The sequence below is a fragment of the Neofelis nebulosa genome, chromosome 6 (assembly GCF_028018385.1).
Source record: "Neofelis nebulosa isolate mNeoNeb1 chromosome 6, mNeoNeb1.pri, whole genome shotgun sequence".
Taxonomy (NCBI): domain Eukaryota; kingdom Metazoa; phylum Chordata; class Mammalia; order Carnivora; family Felidae; genus Neofelis; species Neofelis nebulosa.
The window spans coordinates 112,965,381-112,986,739 of NC_080787.1; the positions used below are offsets into that span (position 1 = coordinate 112,965,381).

A 21,359-nucleotide genomic window follows, 5' to 3' on the forward strand; every position below is an offset into this window, starting at 1 on the left:
TAACATTTATTAAATGATTACTCTGTTCCAGGCTTTGTTCCAAGCAGCTGACATCATTAATTAATTTGAAATGTTCACTACAACTCTATGATGTAGAAGTAGGTTTTCCTATTCCTATTTCCTATTCCTATTTCCTATTCCTATTTCCTATTCCTATTCCTATTCCTATTCCTATTCCTATTTTTCCAAAGAGGAAAAGATAAATAACATGCTCAGAGTCACACAACACCATTTGGTAGTTAGTAAGGCTGGATTCAAAACCAATCTTTGGGTATTTGAGTGGTCTGTTGGTTGAGTGTCCGACTCTTGATGTCAACTCAAGTCATGATCCCTGGATCATGGGATTGAGCCCTGCATCAAGCTCTGCACTGAGCACTGAGAGTGGAGCCTGATTAAGATTCTCTCTCTCTTCCCCCCCACCGTCTCTCTCTCTCTCTCTGTCTCTCTCTCTCTCCCCCTCTGCCACTCTCCCCTGCTTGTGCTTCTCTTTCTCTAAAATTAAAGCAACAACAACACATTCTAGTTCCAGAGCCTGCCTTCTTTTTTTTAAATTTTTAAAAATCTTTATTTATTTTTGAGAGAGAGACAGAGTGTGAGCAGGGGAGGAGCAGAGAGAGAGGGAGACACAGAACCAAAGCAGGCCCCAGGCCCTGAGCTGTCAGCACAGAGCCCAATGCGGGGCTTGAACTCATGAACTGTGAGATCATGACCTGAACAGAAGTCAGACACTCAACCGACTGAACCACCCAAGCACTCCCAGAGCCTGCCTTCTTAACCTCTGTATTATACTGTCTCTTTAATCAAGGTTTGTATTTCATCTATAAACTGTACAACATATTACTGGTAATCACTCAGATTGGAAAAAGTGGAATATAAAGGCTTTTCATAATCAATAACAAAGGATACATAAGGAAATCATTTTCACACTATGAATTTCAAAACAATCTTATTCTCAATAATATAAATTATGTGCTTTGTACTGTATTTTGCTTATGTTCTACCCTAATCCACGCATCTACCTGGCTTTCTGGATAGAACTGCCATTGTTACCACTACTGACTAATGCACACATAAATCTTGGTGTGACTTACTTAAGAAAAAGAAAAGCAAAGTCACTTTTTTTTGCATGTTTTTCTTAAGTGAGAGAAAAAGTAGTGTGTCAGGTTGTTTCATATTTATAAGGGAAAATATGACTAAGGGCTTCTAGGAACACTAGAGTCTGCTCAGGTATGGTACAGAAGGATAGAAGCTGTCTGCAAAGAAAGGTGATAAACTATGTATTATATATTGTAATTTATTTAACACACACCATATATATTTGGCAAAACTGATAAACACACATCCTACTGTTGAATCTGGGTTGCTTCCTGAGAAAAGTTATATTATACTTCTTCATTGTTGCTCTAGGGACATAATAGGGTTGATAGATGTAAACCTTAGAGGTGCAGATAATCAGTTAAAATTCACTGTCATCTTAAAGAGAAATGCGTGTCACGGGAATGTGGAAATGGTCCCAGGAGGGCACTAATAGGGTCAGTATATGGACAAATATATCCAATGATCACCATGGTAACAACCCTGACAGGTCACACATGGAGTAATCTTTCCTTCATTATCTGAAATGATAATTCTCCTGGGGATGTCTTGTACTGAGGCATTACCAGGATTATCTCTGTAGGTGTTGAAATAAAATTACTACTTCTATAGGGAATTGCCTAGAAAATGACTTTCTCATGGAACAATCTAACTCACTTCAAAATATGGTATTTACAGGACTATTTTGAGACTAGTGAGAGCATTTAGTAACCATTTTAAAAGAATCTTCCCAGAATCACCTAGATAGACTAGGCTGATTTCCCAACTATCCTACTGAGCACTTCCAGAGGACTCCTCAAATGTTGAATTTAAAACCCAGGGACTTTCAACATTTGGATGAGTCCATCCACAAAGCTGTTTGTGATTCTGACAATATTTTGTGGGATTTTTTGGTAAGTGATCTTTTTAGAGTGGAGAGATGAATGCCTTATGGGACACCTTCAAAAAAATCTCATTTGGGGAACTCAAAATATCTGCCACCACCATGTAATGATTTTTTTTCCTTCCACATGAGAAGTAGGTGAGATTAATGGACTATGATTTTTGTCTGTTGTTCTTACTCAAAGAACTCTCAAGTTCCATGGCCCCGTCCTAGTAAATAAGGCACTAACTCTGCTGGGGAAGAGAGTTTCTGGCAATGTGTAAATCCTAAGCTCAAAGCACCTTTATTGAGGCATCAGTCCAGTTTTTTCTGTTTCTATGAAGGATAAGGAGGAGCTTGGCTTCAGTGCCCCATATGAGGCCTGAGGATTATGAGTAGGTCTCACCATAGGCATATGTTTTCTTCCCTGGAGAAGGTAATAAAAGGGATTAGAACACCTTTACCCCTTCTGACATTAAACCAGTCCTGCTGGTAAAGGCTCTGCTCTAGGTGTTGAGCAAGCCATTTGTTATTCACTCCCATCTCTGAAAACTCCAAACCATGAAAAATTAAAGAATCCCACCTCTGGGGCACCTGGGTGGCTCAGTTAGTTGAGTGTCTGACTCTTAATTTTGGCTCAATTCATGACCTCACAGTTCATGATTTCGAGCCCCACATTGGGCTCTATACTGACAGCAGGGAGCCTGCTTGGAATCATCTCTCTCCCTCTCTCTGCCCCTCCCCCATGTATGTGCATGCTCTCTGTCTCTCTCAAAATAAATAAACACCAACAACAAAAAAGAATCCCACAGTGTAAACAATATCTCGATATGCTTATCACTGTGTTTGAGATAGAATAAAGGAACAATGAAAGTTTTTGGCTGATGCCTGTATTTTGAGGACTTTATTATTATTTTTCTCTTTGTGATATAACTGTTTGAACAAGAAGACCAACCCCAAATGGGCGTGTCTCTATTTTTGACAAGCCCTAGAACTGTACAGAAACCAGGTGACTAAAATTCTCCAAACATTGACCCCATGCAAATATAGATCTGGGGCGCCTGGGTGGCTCAGTCGGTTAAGCATATGACTCTTGATTTCAGCTCAGGTCATGATCTCATGGTTCATGAGTTTGAGCCCTGTTGGGCTCTGTGCTGAGCATGGAGCCTGCTTGGGATTCTCTTTCTCCCTCTCTCTCTGCCCCTTCCCTTCTCTCTCTCTCTCTCTCTCTGTCTCTCTCTCTCAAAATAAATAAATAACTTAAAAATAGTATAGATCTGAGATATGATAAACAAACAAATAAACAAAAATTAACAAACTGAAAAGCAAGTGTAGAGGATCAGGCAAAAATGTGCTGACCTAATAACTCTAGAACTATCTGGAGTCTATCAGACTAAAGGCAAAAGAATCTGTACATAAGGACAATACTTAGTTGATAATTTTTTTTCCTCCACGGCAGTGTAGGTTAGCAATTCTAATACTGCTATTCATGTGTGTTAGAACTGAAAAACTAAGATGGCAGATAGTGGGAGCCAGGTATCTCACCATTGGAGTGAGGTTTACAGATAAACAAGTGGAGGCGGTTAGAAGGATCCATGTGGTAAAGGATTAAAGCTGGAGACATCAGTATGAATTCAGGTTTAATTAAATATGGATTCAGATGGTTACATATAGAAATATTTATAGATATATGTATGTATATACACAGGTTAGTATATATATATATATATATATATATATATATATATATATATGTATTTCCTTGCTCTATCAGCTAAGGGGGTCTAGAAGCAATGATGCTTCAAAAGCAGAGAGCACATCTAGCAGGTAGATCTGGTTTCTGGGATCATTCTCCAGTTAAAAAAAGAAAAGAAAAAAAGAGGGATCCTTGGATAAAGAGCTGTTCCTGGGATTGGTGCAGGAAATACACAACATGAACTAGATCATCTTGTAGTGTTAGAAAGTAAGGAAGTGCTCAAAATAAAGCAACAACTCACAATGATGGGGATATGTCAAAGAGACATGGAAGCAAACTGAAGGAGCTCCCAATGAACAAAACTGGTACAATACAAGCAACAATATACAGCAGCATTGGATTAAAAGTCCGTATAAAATAAATGCCTATGAGTCCATACTAATAGAAACTAATGATTGAATAAATAAATGGAGAAGAGACAAACCTCTCATACAGAAGAATTATAAATAATTTATGTAGATACTCTACTTTTGAGGAAATACAGCATAACTCCTACTCCTTAAGCGTGGGTTATGTATAGACAGTGACTTCTTTCCACAAATTACAATATGGGAAAGAAGAAGAAAAAGACTAACTTTGCAGTGAAGAAACCTAAAAAACAATACCTCAGCCAGGCAATCAACGTTAACATCAATAGTTTAAGTCATGTTGACAGTACATGCCCTTGATATGAGGCAATGAAAACAGCACTTTATCCCTGTAGTCTTCCTCTCAAAGCCCACAATGCTAGTCTAACTAGTAAGAAAATATCAGGAAAAAAAAAAAAAAATGAGAGACATCCTACAAAATACCTAACCAATACTCTTCACAACTAAATGCAATGTGGTATTCTGAATGAGACCCTGAAACAGTTAAAGGACATTTGGTAAAAACTAAGAAAATCTGAATGAAGACTTTATATATTTGTATAGACTTTGGTGAATGGTAATGTATCAATATTGGTTCATTAATTATAATAAATGTACCATACTAATTTAAGATGTTGATATTAGGGAAAACTGGGTGAAAAGTATATGGCAATTGTCTTGTACTAACTTTGCAATTTTCCTGTAAATCTAAAACTCTCCTAAAAAAAAAAAATGAAGTTTATTAGGAAAAAAAGTACACATCTCACTGTGTGTGTCTAGTTTAATTTATGGTCCTTTTGCAAGCACTGGCAGCCTTCTCTGATTTAACGTGTTTTTTTGTTTTTGGGTTTTTTTTTTTTTTTAGTGTTTATTTATTTTTGAGAGAGAGAGACAGAGCGTGAGCAGGAGAGGGGTAGAGAAAGAGACCCAGAATCCAAAGCAGGCTTCATGCTCTGAGCTGTCAGAACAGAGCCTGACGCGGGGCTCAAACTAACGAACCCCGAGATTGTGACCTGAGCTGAAGTCAGACACCTAACCAAATAAACCACCCAGGCACCCCTAAAAAATACATCATTTTCTGTTTTGATGAAGTATATGATCAATATCTACAATTGTAGATATGAGAATGTGTAGTCTGTTGAGCATAAGTTTCTACCTATAAATCTAAAGCTTCTTATTTATATTAGTTTATGTGCACTCAGTTCTGTCAAATAATTCAATTCAAAAAATATATTTTTGTCATTTCTAGTTTCTGTTTTGTATATTTCATTGATAATATTATTTAGTGCATATGTTTTTGTTTGCTTTATCATTATATAGCTTAATGCATTTGCCTAGAATTTTCACTTGATCTTGTTTTCTTGTTTTAATTTTGCCACATTTGCTTTCTTTTGGTTTTTATTTGCCTGGTATAATTTTGCCTGGGGCCTTGTTTTAAACAATTTCCCTTCTCTTTGTTTGAAATAAGTTTTGCTAGATTTTTTTTTTTCACCCAAGCTGACAATTCCCTGGTTTTTAATCGTGAAAGTCGGTAGTTTCACAGGTCATTTTTTATTGCTTTGCCTTATTTTGTGGCATGTTTACTCTTTATTTTCCCCCTAATTTCTTTTCCTTTCACTGACATGAGCAGTTATCTTTTCATTCTCTTTTTTCTTCTTTCTTCACTAATAAGGTCTACTATACTTACCAGTTCTGTTTTTTACCTTCCCATTTCTAACAAGCATAATTAAACTATGTTTCTCTATTATTACATTAAAATAAAATATCAGTTATCTCTTTCACCTTACATGGCTACTTCCTCCATAACAAGATGAAAACTTTTAAATTAATTTATATTCACTCAGTTTAGCCATTGCCCTGAATAAAACCTTTAGCATATTTTACTCTTCCACCCAGCCTACCCCAGTCACAATTTTATTTTTCTCTAATTTAGCCTCCTGGGTTGCAGGCTATAACTGGAGTTTCTCTCACCATTTGTCTCTTATGTTTCAAAAGTTCTTACTTCATGATTTTATTACAAATTCCTAAGCAATATTACTAATTTCTTAAGATTTGTAACTCTATATAAGATTCATCACTCCCCCCCCTTATTTTTTTCTTTGTCTTTTCCTATTTTGAAAGCTCTCTTGTGATTTATCATTTGTTAGAATACTTCCTAAAGTATTTTTGTTAGGGTACATAACTGTATGCTTTCTGAATCCTTACCAGCTCAAAATGCCCTTCATTTGTTGCCACAGGTGCAATGGAGAATGACTTCTTCAATGGCACTTTTTTCCTTTCAATAGACTGTTGTCATTACTGTGCTGTGTGCTAGTTTCTAATATTACACATCAGAAGCCTGATATTAGTTGTTAATCTCTTTTTTCTTTCTAGAAAGATCTTCCTTTGTTCTTGTAATGCAGAATATCATCATGCCATGCTCTTTTTAACACAGCCTAGTGTAGTCTTTCATCAGTAAAAACAAAATTTTTATTTAATTTTCTGTTTATTACTTCTCCACTTATTCCTTTCTCTCTCTCTGGAACTCCAATTTTATTTTGTTCTGACTCTTGAAACTGTCCTCTAAGCCTTTTCTCTTATCCTCATGATTTCCATCTCTCTATGTGTTTTTGTTTTTTGGGTTTTTTTAATGTTATTTTTTTTTTACTTGATCTCTCAAACTACTAATTTTTTAATGTTTATTTATATTTGGAGAGAGAGAGAGCACGCCCGAGCACCTCCAGACTCTGAGCTGTCAGCACAGAGCCCGACTCAGGGCTCAAACCCGGGAGCCATGAGATCATGACCTAAGCTGAAGTCGGACGCTTAACTGACTGAGCCACCCCACCCAGGCACCCCACCCACTACTAATTTATTTATCAGCAGGAACCATTCTTTTGTTTTCAGTTAGTCTAGTGAGACTTTTTTTTAAATATGATTCACAACTCTAGAAAATTGTGTGTGTGTGTCCTATCATTTTGTCCTTATTTGCTTTCTTTTTAAAGGTTCATTCTGCCTCTTCCATTACTTTTAGTCCAATGAGAGCCATCAGGTTTTATCTTGGTCTTCACCTTTGTGATCACTGAATCTACTTAACAATTAGCACTTCCCCTTTATTTGATCCTCCTCAGCTGTTCAGCCATCTGTTAGGCTCCTTCAAACAGAAAAAAAAAAAAAAAAAAAAAACAACTAGCAATTAATAAAAGGTACAGCAGTTTGTTGGTTTCTTCATCTTTTCTGACAAGCCAGGTTTTTTGTTTGTTTTAATGCTAGCTCTCTTCTGAGGCAGAAGAAAGGGCACCTTTGCTGTCTGGTCTCTTTCAAACACAGGGACGGTGAACAAATCAGCCCAGTGGTTGTTTCCAAGATTACTGGGTTCAGCTTATTTCCTTCCAGGCCCATAGGCCATTGGAAACATAGCCTTCCTCAAGAGAATTCACAACTTTGCTTGAAATACTGGACTTTACACCAAGCCTTGAAGAGATATGGGCCATCTCTTCTGCCACTGAAGAGCTGCCTTCCTCAGCTCTTGCCTAACACTAAGAAGAATGAATTCCTCACCTAAACTCTCTGGACAGTCCTGCACCTCTGAAGCATAGGTGTGACTGAAGAAGGAACTGACAAGTGATCCCATTAAGAAACCTCTCCCCTTGGGGCACCTGGGTGGCTCAGTAGGTTAAGCATCCGACTTTGGCTGATGTCATGATCTCGCAGTCCATGAGTTTGAGCCCCGCATCGGGCTCTGTGCTGACAGCTCAGAGCCTGGAGCCTGTTTCAGATTCTGTGTCTCCCTCTCTCTCTGACCCTCCCCCATTCATGCTCTGTCTCTCTCTCTGTCTCAAAAATAAATAAACGTTAGAAAAAAAAAATTAAAAAAAAAAAAAGAAGCCTCTCCCCTCAAACCCACCAACAATCACAACCTTGCCAATGTAATTTATCTGAGAGACTCTGGACCAATATCTGACATCCGGGTGTCCTACAGCCCTGATCTACCTGCCTGGAAGTCTCTTTCCCCACTTATCTTACTTTCTTCAGCTTTCTGATCAAATGTGACTTCCCAGAGGGGCCTTCCCTGTTCACTCTATGTAAAATAGCAAAAACTCATTCCTCTGTCCTCTTAACCTATTTTATTTTTCTTTGTAGCAGTCACCTTATTTTTCTTATTATCTGTCTCTGTCTACTAGAATATAAACTCGGTAAGAGCAAGGTTTTTCCTATTTGTTATTGCTGTATTCTCATCACCTAAAACAATGCCTAAAATAGTATAGTTGCTCAAAACATACATGTTGAATAAAGAAATAAATGAGATTCTCATACAAACAGTGGCCTCAGGGGTGCCTGGGTGGCTCAGCTGGTTAAGCGTCTGACTCTTGGTTTCAGTTCAGATCATGATCTCACAGTTTGTGAGTTTGAGCACCACATCAAGCTCTGTGGTGAAAGCGTGGAGTCTGCTTGAAATTTCTCTCACCTCTCTCTCTCTGCCCCTCCCCGCTTGCTCTCTCTCTCTCTCTCTCTCTCTCTCAAAAAATAAATAAATAAACATTAAAAAAAATAAAAGATAAAATAAAATCTGCTTTGCTATAACTTAAAACACACACACACACAGTGACCTCCAATGCATCTTCTTGACTTGGTAAACTCACAGATCTGATTGTTTTATTATTCCATAGGTAGAGTAGGTAATGAGAAACAAAATCCAGAATATGTGCTCAAGCTACTTTCTCTAACTGAATACTCCCACCACGAACAATATGAGTTTTTTTAACCAATCACTTTTAATTCCGAATAGATAAAATAAATTTGTGTGAACTCCTAGTCAGTGACACACTGAACACATGATTCTATCTCTGTTCCCTTTTTAAGCCACACTAAACTGATAATAAAGAATTTTTAAAAGCATAAACTCATAAAAGGGAGAATAGATGCAAAGCTAATAGCTATATTACTTTATAAGTTATAGCAAGCAAATAGATAAGTAGGAAATGATTCAGCAGACCTCAGAAAAATTAATCTTAAACTAGCAGTGTGGGAAACTAAGAGCCAAGAGAAGAACCTGGTTTAAGTCACAGAATTGCCTCAAAGCTCACAGATCAGCAATCACAGATACCACTAGAAATGATCCCAGCTACAACTTAGGGATATATTCTCGGAAGAAATAAACAGAGGACCCTAGACTTGGAAACCAGTGTTGAGGAAGGAAAAAGCATACTCAAAACAAAGATATTACATAAATACTTTCACACTCAAGGCTACCAGACACAGACACCTAGAAAGTCACCCTTTTTGCCAGAAATGAATAGTCTTCTCTCGGAACTGGACCAGCCCCAAAAGAGAGAACAAACTTCTCAGACAGATCCTACAATTAAACTCACAGTCCTTATGCTATGTTGTTCTATTGCCAGGTTAGCTAAGTTGGGAGCTACATTTCCCCTTCCCTGTGTGGTTCTGAGTTAGAACTGGCCAGGAGAAAAACTTGGATGAAATTTGAGGATGAAAGTTAAGCAGTGGTCATTACTCTCTGAATAATCACAGCTAAATATCATGCCAGAAAGTACAAAGTTCCTGATCAGTTCTGTGAGGTGCTCGGGTCACTAGGGGGCCACCAAATGTGGGGCATCCCAATTGGTGGAAGCCAGCAGCACGAGCTGTGTAAGAATTCATCCAAGGCAGAACAAAAGAGATAGAAGTTTACTGAATATACCACAAGGGAACAGCTGGCAGGACAGCAAAGGAGAGATTGTCTATGAGGAAGCAGTGGTGAGGGACCACAGAGGACAGAATGAAGGAGTATGGAGACATATGGAATTTTCCATTTTTTGGTAATCTTAGGAACTGTGCCTGGTTGTAATTGGCCAGTAGGGCCTAAGGCTGTTTTAAGGTGGGTTGCTGATGAGCCTGTTTGCAGCTCATTGGTCTCTGTGGGCCCTTTTGCCTTGTTCAAGTTTCTATTGCTCAAGCATGTTGCCTAAAACCATCCTCTATAGATTCCAGCTTGTCTCTCCTTTCCTTAACTCCATGTCTAGCACTTCTCAGCTGTAGGCCCTGGTAACAAATAGCATTCCTAGGCTTACTACCAGACACCTGGCAGCAAACCTACAGAAACAGTCCAGAGGTAATAGTTTCCCACAGGCCTTTTTTTGAGTTCCTGGTCGTAGTCTCGCTCTGATGGCTGGATGTGCGTGGTTTCCTAGATTCCCCTACAAATCCCAACTTCTCTGTGTTTCTCAGTGCCTGAAGAAGAACGTGCTAGTGACTTCCCTGATCCACCAGTCCTTCATTTCCAGGACCCCCTTATAGTCCACTACTATAGCTCCTCCCACAATTATTTAGGTCCAGTCCCTACAACAAATCTCTCAACATTTAGAGACTTAAGAGTTCATAAGCCCCAGACATGTGCTCAGTTTCCAGTCAGCTTTGCAATTCTATGCTCTTATTTACCTGACCAAGGATCTGGGAAAAACCTCTAATAGGAAGTCTTCTAATAGGAAAGACTTAAAACAAACAGAAAAAAAAAAAATTATAGCAAACAGAGGGGAAAAAAAAACCCTCCTTTCCCAAAATACTATTATAAATCTCCTTTGAGAGAAAAGAGATAATATTGCAGACACAGAACAGGACTATATTATAAACAACTATTCAGACAGGGAATTAGAAATATGACAGTAAAATTTATTTTAAAAAACCCATCAGAAGAACTGAAAAAATAATATTGAAGCCATCCTTAGAAGGTAAAACAAAGAATAAATTGATAAAGATTGGGATGCATGGGTGGCTCAGTCTGTTAAGCATCTGACTTCAGCTCAGGTCACGATCTCACAGTTCATGTGAGTTCACGAATTCAAGTCCCACACTGGGTGAGCACAAGCCCCACTTCAGGTGAGGTCACCCTCCTGCAGGCCCTTTCACCCTCACTTCATTGCCAATCACAAGTCCTAATTACACCTGTGCTTCTGACCAACTGGCTATAGAATGGAGGTTCCAAAGACTCCCTCTTTGAGTATGATTAATTTGCTAGAGCAGCTCAGAGAACTCAGAGAAATATTTTTTCTTACTAGATTACCAGTTTTTGTTTTTTTTAAAGGACATAATTCTGGAACAGCCAGGTGGAGATGCATAGGAGGACATATGGGGAAAGGGCAAGGACCTTCCATGATCTTTCTGGGCATGCCACTCTCCCTGCATTGACATGTCTTCACCAACCCAGAAGCTCTCTGAACCCTGTCCTTTGGAGTTTTAAGTGGCTTCACTATCTAGGCATGATTGATAAAATCATTGGCCATTGATGATTGATTCAACCTTCAGATCCTCTCCCCTTGTGGGGGTGGAGGTTCAGGGGAGGGGGTGCTGAAAGTTCCATCTCTCTTATCCCATGGTTGGCTCCAGTGGCGACCAGGGCCACCTTAGAGCTTTCCAAAGCTCTAAGGACACCTTGATGGCTCTCTTCCCAGGAAATTCCAAGGGTTTTAGAAGCTCTGTGCTAGAAACAGGAATATGAATACAGTAAAACCTGGGATTGCAAGTAACTTGCTCTGCAAGTGTTCTGCAAGATGAGCAAACATTTCCAATAAGTTTTTTTTTTAATTTTTTTAAATGTTTTTATTTATTTTTGAGACAGAGAGAGACAGAGCATGAGCAGGTGAGGGGCAGAGAGAGAGAGACACACAGAATCTGAAGTAGGCTCCAGGCTCTGAGCTGTCAGCACAGAGCCCGATGCGGGGCTCCAACCATGAACTGTGAGATCATGACCTGAGCCGAAGTCGGGGGTAGGTTAACCGACTGAGCCACCCAGGTGCCCCTCCAATAAGTTTTAACTTGATAAATGTGCAATGTTTTGCAATACGAGTAGTACATGACACTGAACATCACATGATCACAATTGAGCCAATGGTTCTTCTCTCTCTCTCTCTCTCTCTCTCTCTCTCTGCGGGATTGTGGGTGATTGTCTTCCATGTTCAGATGCTCCATCTCAGGCAAAGGTGTTTGGCAGAAATCAGTTATTTTTCAGAACACTGGAAGGTGCCCACAACTGGCACTAGTGTAGTTTTTGTCACTTCAAAGCACCTATGGACAGTCCTTTGCTTTTCCATACAAGAGTAAGCTTAGGAATGTTTTGCTTCATTCTAGGTCATTGGATAGGTACCTTGTTAAAGTTGCATGAAAAGAAAAAGACCTGGGGCACCTGGGTGGCTCAGGAAGTTAAGCTACCCCCGACTTTGGCTTAGGTCATGATCTCACAGTTCATGAGTTAGAGCCCCGCATAGGGCTCTGTGCTGACAGCTCAGAGCCTAGAGCCTGCTTCGAATTCTGTGTCTCCCTCTCTCTCTGGTCTTCCCCCACTCATGCTCTGTTTCTCTCTCCTTCAAAAATAAATAAAAATATTTATTAAAAAAAAAAAAAGAAAAGGACTCCATTAAGCCAATAGATAGCAGTGATTCCGTTAATGGTAGTGAAAGTCATCCTACACAATAACCCTCCTCTCTCTTGTCTCCCTCACACCAGCCCTGAAGGTTTCCAAAGGTAAGTGCAAGTTAATTTGTTCATTTTTCTTTATATTTTGCATTTTCTTTATTATTTTGTATTATATTACAGTATTGTGATCATTTTTATATGACTATTTTTGGGTTGTGGAACAAACTATCTTGAGTTTCTATTATTTCTTATGAGGAAATTCTCTTTGATAGACAAGTGCTTTGGATTACAAGCATGTTTCTGGAATGAATTATGCTCGCAAAACAAGGTTTTACTGTATATATTTCAAATCATGAGAGGAATTAAACCAATAAGAATACATGAGACAGAACAAATAAGAAAAGTGAAGAGAATTCCTAGGTAATACTGAAAGGGAGTAAAGATGTACCAGAAAGAGAAGGCATATGGCATGTTCAAAAGAATGAAACCAAGAATATGTGAAGGTTTGTGCATCAACTCTTCTCTCCACAGTGAACAGATAACATTTTGAAAATAATGGAACCATTGCTTTTGTTGATAAGATCTAGAATGCTGATAATATGTCAGAGACTGAATGATATGTCAGTGAATAAATGACCTAGGTTAACATGAATCATTATATTAGAGCAAAAGATGTCTGATTCCTGCAGAGTGCAATGTCTAAAACACATACACACACAATCTGTGCAAATGAAGATGAATGATGATGAATCACTGTTGATGAATTGATGCCCAAATATAGATGTACATAGAATATCTTCAAAAGTTGGAAATCATAAGAAGCTGGTAATAGTGCTTGCAACTCTGAGGGTGGAAAATCAGTTGACTGGGAGAAAGGAATGTGAGAAAGACTTTTTGTAACCAGGTCACAGGAGTGCAGGAGCTCCAGGGGTCCCAAACAGACTAGGTTGGGCCACTTGACACTGACAAAAATCCAAAGGCAGAGAATATGAGTGGTAGTGAAACAAAAGAGGAATTTATTTCAGTGGGGCCAACACCAGGAAGATAGAGGACTAATGTCTCAAAGTCTGTCTCCAAAGTGCCAAAAGTACTTCTAGACTTGTGTGAGGAAAATGTGGGACAAAGGTCTACTGTTTCATTCAACTGGGCAGTAAAGGTCAAGTCCATCATTGTCTTGGGGTCAATCATGTGGGATCTTCCTGTCTCAGGGCAGTCCCTATTGCTTGAGGGAGTAGTTTTGGTTTCATTAGGGATTGCTTTGTCTGCTGGGTTTTCTGCCTGAGTTAAGAAATAATCTGGAAAGAAGAACTTAATCAGTTAGAAAGCATAGACTAAGGTGAACATGGGGGTAGCTGAAGACTTCTTTCATTTTCTTGGTTAGCATTTTGTTGCTTCTGAATTTTGGACCATGCACGTATTACCTGTTTCAAGAATCAAAATAACATACACCACACACACACACACACACACACACACACACACACACACACACAAGAAAAATAATGGCTTCAGCCTTCTCAATAGCCAGTAGAGGATAAAAGGCAATGGAATAAGGCCTTCAAAATTCTAATTCTAAAATTCTAATTCCACTTCTAATTTTCACTTAGAACGTACGTATTGTGTTACGTATGGAATTATTACCTAGGATACCATAAATAGTCAAACTATCAAGAATGAGAATAAAATAAAGATATTTAGGTATTTTCTAGCATAAAAGATCTCAAAATTTACTTCCTGGGTACCATTTCTCAGGAACCTACTAGAAAATATATTTCAACAATTGAACAGATGAACCTAGAAAGACAAAGATAAGGTTATGTAAAATAGAAAATCCAGCTCGGGAGAGAGACAAAGGGAATCCTCAGGTGAAGGGTGATCCCAGGATCACCTGGGAAGCAAGCCTAGTCAATATCCAATGCAATTAGAGCTGGTCAGAGACTTCAGAAACCTCCAAGACAGATTGCTTCCCAAAGGGGCTAGAGCCTCCAGTGCATCGGAAAATCCTGAGAGGAATTTTAGAAAACTGGTTTGTGCCCCTCCTGGTCCTGCTTGCTTTCTGAGGAATTCTTTGCCATTCTCCTGCTTTACTCCATATCTCAAGAGGGATGACCCCTGAAGATTCTCTTTCCCAGGCCTCTATGTTACCATGTGTCTTAGTCTATTCAGGCTGCAATAGCAAGATAACACAGACTGGGTGGTTTATAAACAGAAGACATTTATTTCTCACAGTTCTGCAGGCTAGAACTTTAAGAGCAGGGTGATAGCATCGTTCAATGAGGGCCCTTTGGGGGGGCCATAGACTTCTCTATCTTCACATGGCGGAAGGGACAATGAAGCTCTCTTGGACTTCTTTTATAAGGGTATTAATTTCATTCATGAGGTCTCCAGCCCCATGGCATACCCACTTTCCAAAGCACCCCCCTCTGCTAATATCATCACATAGAGAACTAGGATTTTAACATATGAATGGTATAGGGACAAGAACATTCAGACCATAGCAACAAGCTTATGACTGAAGCCACTGGTGACAGTTTAAAGGAAAGGAAAGAAAGAAAAATCAGATGACTTATTTTCTTCCTTCTCTATTTTAGGCAGCTTCTTTAGCAATATTGGTGTTTCCTTTTTGGTTCCAGATCTCCTTGGACATGGAAGCCATGGCTTTAGACCCTGTGGTGCAGCAATACCACCTTTTTTTTTCTCTCTAGCCTAGAGGTGCTAGTAACTTACTGCTGTTGCTAATTTTTTTAGTTACTTCACTGCCCTCTTTTAGCTTCTCAGCTTCTTCCTGCATTCCAATCCCATGCATTACACTCCCTTTATTGTACTGAATGTGGTTTCTTTTTTTCCTGATGAAACTTAGACTGATAAATGGCTGAATTACAAAGAAGTACCTAGAACTCTAAGAAAAACAATAAAGCAAAATAATTGCTAGCAGAGAAAACAAGTTCTGTGGAAAGGGAAGGTGCTCTTATTTTACTATATGACTCAGCTCATCTTTATTTAAAGGTCTAAATAATGCAAATAATGAATGTTAATCAAAAAAATATTAGGTGCACATTTAATAACCCAAACCCTCCAATCTGATAGATCAGATCATAGGATTTCTCCCACATAGAGAAAAAATTTTTTCTCCTACCTATAATGGCTAGGATGTCTTGCAGTCTTGTTGTAGAAGGAGAATATGATATGGAAGAAGTAAAAGGGAAGCCCTTCCCTTTCAGTATGGGGGTGCGGGTGTGTCAAAAAGAAAGAAGAGGGAGAGAGGAAATGTGGGAAGCAAAACACGTGGATCCTGATCTATCTACCTTCTCTAATCTCTTTTCCAGAGAAGCCAAGTAACTTGGGTAAATTTCAAATGCAGGAGACCTGTTTCTTCTCTATCTTTGGAACTCTGAAAGGAGACCCACCTCTCAGAACCAGAAGCAGACCATGCCAAGTAAACTTGGCCGCAACTCTGAATTCTAGCTGGGAGCTTGTCAGGAATGGCTGCTGTGTAAGGATGAGGGCTCTCAGAGCTGGAGATTGAAGAACAGAACACTCTGACTGGAGTTTAGAAGTTTAGACAGCACTATGGAGTGCCAAGCTGGGACAAAGTCAATGTGGAGAGAACACCAGGTCCTCACTAAGTTAAGGATCAAGAGAAAATGAGCTCATTGCCACAATTGTCAGCACTGGATTTAAGCAGTGGGCACAGCCCAGAAGTGAAACAAACCAGCCAGCGCACTCCTAAGGACCAGGCTGAAGCCAAAGAGAGCCTGTTTCCCTCAATTCTTTGAATGTCCTAAGTCCAACAACACCTTTTCCCTCCAGAAAGCTGCTATTTGGAAGGAACCTAAACAAGAAGCAGAATCCTGAAAAAACCTGAATAATGCAAGATGAACTGGGCTATTCCTTGAAGAGAAAAATTAAATTATAGGACCCTACTGCTTCAAGTTGATGTGGGTTAAAATTAGTTTATATAGTTTTTTTTTTTTTTCTCACTACCTAGGAGACGTAAAGCTCTTTTGCTTTGCACATCTGAGTTGTAGTGGAGTCAATTTGCCACCTCACAATACAGAAGTTTAGCTGCAGACGTGAAGATGTCATTCACGAGAAGACTGAATGAAGCACACACAGTTTAAATGTCCTTGCCAAAGCTAAAGCTGAAAAAAAGAAGGACAATTTTTTTGTTTATTTTTGGGAGAAGGAGAGACAGAGCATGAGCAGGACAGAGCAGAGACACACACACACACACACACACACACACACACACACACACACAGAATCCAAAGCAGCCTCCAGGCTCTGAGCTGTCAGCACAGCCCAACACAGAGCTCGAACTCATAAACCGAACTCACCACAAGATCATGACCAGAGCCAAAGTCAGACGCTTAACCAACTGAGCCACTTAGGTGCCCCCAAAGAAGGGCAATTTTAACTATACTTGACCTTAGTAAAAAAAAAAACAAACAAACAAACAAAAAAACCCCCAAACTGGCCCTCTTTAACAAATACAAGTATCTTCATTTCTCAGCAGGGGCTCTTATTCCTACATTGACTGTCACTACTTTTCATTCCCCATCCCCAACTTCTAGTTAATATGCAGCTCTTTATTCTTCTCATGGTCCTGCTCAGGACCATGTGTTTGATGTTAATTACAGATACAGTTTCCTTTAAAAAATTTCAGTTACAGATAACTTTAAAAATTTTTATGTTTTTATAGCAGGCCACCTATGAAAACAAGTCAAAGAGGACCCCAAAGTCACTGACAGATTCTGATCAGATGTTTTTTGGCAAGAATGGAATGTAGGAAGGAGAAAAATCCAAACCACAGTCCCACTTGGAGAGTTGTATTAATAGTGACACTACCTTCCCAGCTTAAGTTTAATAATGACAATACAACTCTGGTGAAAATATAAGTGAAGAATATATCGGTTGACAAGAGAATATTTTCAACAAGATGATTACTCGGACTGTTGACAACTGCTTCAGTGTATGGATGGTCAAAACAGAAAAGTAGTTATTATGATATATGAGGATTCTGAACATAAGGCATCCCCCTCCCTCTCTACCACTTCCCTTCATTTTACAATGAGAAGTTGCTCCTGGGCATCAAAGACCTAACCACTTTTAACTGTTACTCTTTCTGTGTTTTGAAGTAATTTGATTCCTACTCAGTGCAGACCTTCAACAAAACTGTGCAGTCTTAAGATAATACTTGGTAATTTATAGCCTTCTGTTAGATACATTCTTTCCTGTTATTCTCATGATACTCTCTATGATAGATGACACAGATGAGAAACTGTGGTTCAGAGAATTAAAGTGATTTCTCCAAGGTCACGTAACTGGAACGTGAGGAGCTGGGATTCAAAACAGAGTCTTCGAACTGCAAATCCTTTTCCACATGGATTCATTCCTGGATTTATGTGATTTAGAACAAGACAATGACTCCTTACCCTTGACTCTGCCCTAGCGAATTATTCATACTTTTCCTTATCATCAAAAAGTAGTTTGTCAAGAATCACTGTCAAAAACTCTTAATCCGATGAACTGTATTGCCCTTCCAAATTTAACTCTATACCAAATTATGCATAGACTGAGATTCCTTGGCCTTCAGGCTTGAGATTTTGAAATTTTTTGTAGTGCCTAACAGACCTTTTTGATTCGTCACATTTAGTCACATCAATCATATCACCTCAAAGAACACATTGTAAAGAAAATAATGTAATGTGATTGATGTGAACAGATGTGACACAGGACAATTAAGTTGCAGTTTAAGGACCCGAGGAGAAAAACACCTGATGCTCTATAAGGTTCACTAAACAAAGACTCCATTGCTAACAGTATAAATACAATTTATAGGCTTTGTTTTCTCAAGTGGGAGAGAGAAGAAATACAATATATGTAAATAGTATAATGTGTGTTTATCCACCATGCATGGGCAGAAAATTTCCTCTGAGTTCCTGAAATCTAATATTTCCTATTGCATTCCAGAGCCAAGTCTAATTTAGCAATGCTAATCCACAGGGAAAACGCTAATGTTTTAAGAAATAAATTATTTATCATTATTATACATATGGATGAGAGCATTTCAAAATAATTCAATATATTCTTTTAAGAAAAATAAAGGTTTTTTAATGGATTTGAAATGTAAATGATATTTTATTGGGAATAGTTTTAAAGCATTTTAGATGGTGAATTCTTAAAAGAGATTTTCATTATTACCAAATGTTGTGATCATTCCTGGGATTTTTTTCCCCATTATATATCAAGAGATGTGATGTTTGTATATTTAAGTATCTTGATGGAGAGAATAATAATTTATAATCAACTCTGTGTTTTTAAAGCATTTATCTTTATTGTCCCTTTTTGTTTCTCCCTTTCCTATCTCTATTACTCTTTCTGTCTTGCCTTCCTCTCTTTCTCTTTTATTTTCTCAATTATTTCTTTTACAAAAGGAATCCCTAGGATTTCAGTGCCTGGCTCTCAGGTGCTGTACTTCTGGCTGCTTCCTGGGAAGACTGTAGCACAGATGAAACTATCCTGACAAAGCGTTCCATGTAAAGGTAGTTTGTGACCTTGGCCATGTAACTGAATTCCTATGCCTGAAGTTTCTTATCTTTATACTTGACATAATTACAGCTATAGATCTGATGCAGTAATTTGTCGGAATTAAATTAGGCAATTCTAAAATGCTTAACAAATTTAGCAGTCATCATAGATGCTCAATGTTCGTTTCTTTTCTTGATTAGTTAAGGGATTGACAGTTTAATCTTTTTATTGCAGCTACTGTTTTATCTCCCAATTTTGTATCTTATTTCTCTTCATTAATGCCCAAGAAATGAGGTAAAGATGAAAGCTGCAGGCTTCTACTCCTCTCTCCCTTCTCTAATTTAATGTAAGCACATATCACGAAGCATTCATCATGGTGCCATACCCCATGAGAACTGAAGACAAATAAAATAATTTATGGAGGTGAAAACTGAGGGAAGGAGTGGAGAGGCATTATAATTAGGAGAGAAAACATATGGCGTCCCAGAGCCATCACAGTAATCCCAAACGGTTAAGCTCTTAGCCTCTCCTCCCAAGAAGAACTTACTTCAGCCACAAAGGCAGGCTTTCCATGTCCAAACTTTCCTACCTGTGCTACTGCACATTCTATTGTTTTTATCTGTAGTGTCCTTTTCTCTTTACCTATCAAAATTCACAAACCATCTCAGATGTTATCTGCTATGGGAGACTTTCCCTTCTTCTGCCAGATGAGATTAATCACTGTCCCTCCCTCTGGCTCCACAGCTTGCTTGTAGCACTACTACAGTCTCCCCCACAAAACTTCTTGAAGATGAAATCTTGCCTTACTATTTAGCCCTAACAAGAAAATTCAGTAAATTTTTTATAGAAGATTAAAACCATAAAGACCTATATAGTAGTCCCCCTACAGTCACATTGTTAACATCCATTTAAAATAATATTTCATGGATGTTGAGAGCATAAGGCATTTCTTCCAACCTGCCTGCATAGCACCCAATTTATAAGATTCCCTCATGAGAGCACAGTGACTAACAAGAAGTAGAGGGGTTTGGGGGCACGTAGGTGGCTCAGTTGGTTAAGTATCCGACTTCAACTAAGGTCATGATCTCGCGGTTCATGAGTTCGAGCTCCATGTCGGGCTCTGTGCTGACAGCTCAGAGCCTGGAACCGGCTTTGGATTCTGTGTCTCCCTCTTTCTCTCTGCCCTTCCCATGCTTGCACTCTGTCTCTCTTTCAAAAATAAACAAACATTAAAAACAATTTTTAAAAAATTTAAAAGAGGGGTTTAGAGAAAGTACTAAAATGGGAGATTGGAAATCTGATTGTGTCCCCGCTTTGCTACTCACTAACTGTATCACCTTAAGAAAATCATGTCTTGGGGCCACAATCAACTCATTTGTAAAAGAACTCAAGCTAGTCAAGCTAGCAAATTTATTTTCAGCTGTAATAATCTACCGTTCTACAAATTCCAATCCTGACATCTTACCATTATACGACTTTCACCCAAGGACGGACACTGATAACACTGAGTTTAAAGGAAAGTTTAAAGTAAGATGAGGGTAGTGACTCTGAAACAAATGGAGAAGAGTTATATGTGATTAGGATGCTGTGCCATCCCTTTTTTTCTGAAAAGTTTGGGAAAGCACCAATGTTGGCATGCGGTCTTGGTATGCCACCAATGCCTTAGCTCAGGTTCCATAGAAGAAGAGCCAGAGATGAAGATTCCTGTTCATATGACTTATTGGGGAAGTGTCCTCAGGAGAAGTAAAGTGAAGGCAGAGGAATAAGGCAGGGAAAAATGAAGCTCAGCAGGGATGTGGAATAACAGTTTCAGTCTGATCCCATAAAGAAGCTCTGGAAGATGAATTACACCACATATTTGACTCATCTTGAGGCAAAGGGGCTGACCTTTGGACTCCTTTGTCATTGGCCAAGGTTGGGAGGGCTTGGCCTCCAAGATAGGGTTGTTGGTTCCTGGCTACCACTTCACTTAGGGGCAATTCTCTGGAAAGAGAAAGGGAAAGCTTTGAGTTGTTAGTAGTTAATACTCAGAGTGCCTGTAAGAGGGGTGTTTCAGCTGAGAAAAGGAATCTAGGCAGGTACCAACACCATTTTCTGATTAAAATCCCTTTGCTTCCCAGAGCAGAAGCAAGTACTAAAAATATTGAGTTATTTTCACTGTTGCGGAAAAATTTAAATACTAGAATATTCTAAGTTGTGAGTGTAGCCATGCATTTATTCATTCACTTCTTCATATGTGCAATTATTAAACATTTAGTGAGTCCTGCTTACTATGGCCCACTCCAGCAAACAATGCAACTGTGTTTGAGTCAGGTGCTCTTGAATATAACAGTCTAGTGGTTTTTATTTTTTTATTTTTAAATACTTATTTATTTTTGAA

The 21,359-nt window shown here is 38.8% G+C and overlaps 1 long non-coding RNA gene across 1 annotated transcript in view; it reads left to right on the forward strand.

Annotated features, from left to right (window-relative positions):
- LOC131514776 (uncharacterized) overlaps positions 1–21,359 on the forward strand; it is a 47,436-nt gene that overhangs the window by 20,593 nt on the left and 5,484 nt on the right. Inside the window, exon 5 of the long non-coding RNA XR_009263265.1 lies at positions 18,886–18,993. This is a non-coding gene — a long non-coding RNA (uncharacterized LOC131514776). The remainder of the gene's footprint in view (positions 1–18,885; positions 18,994–21,359) is intronic.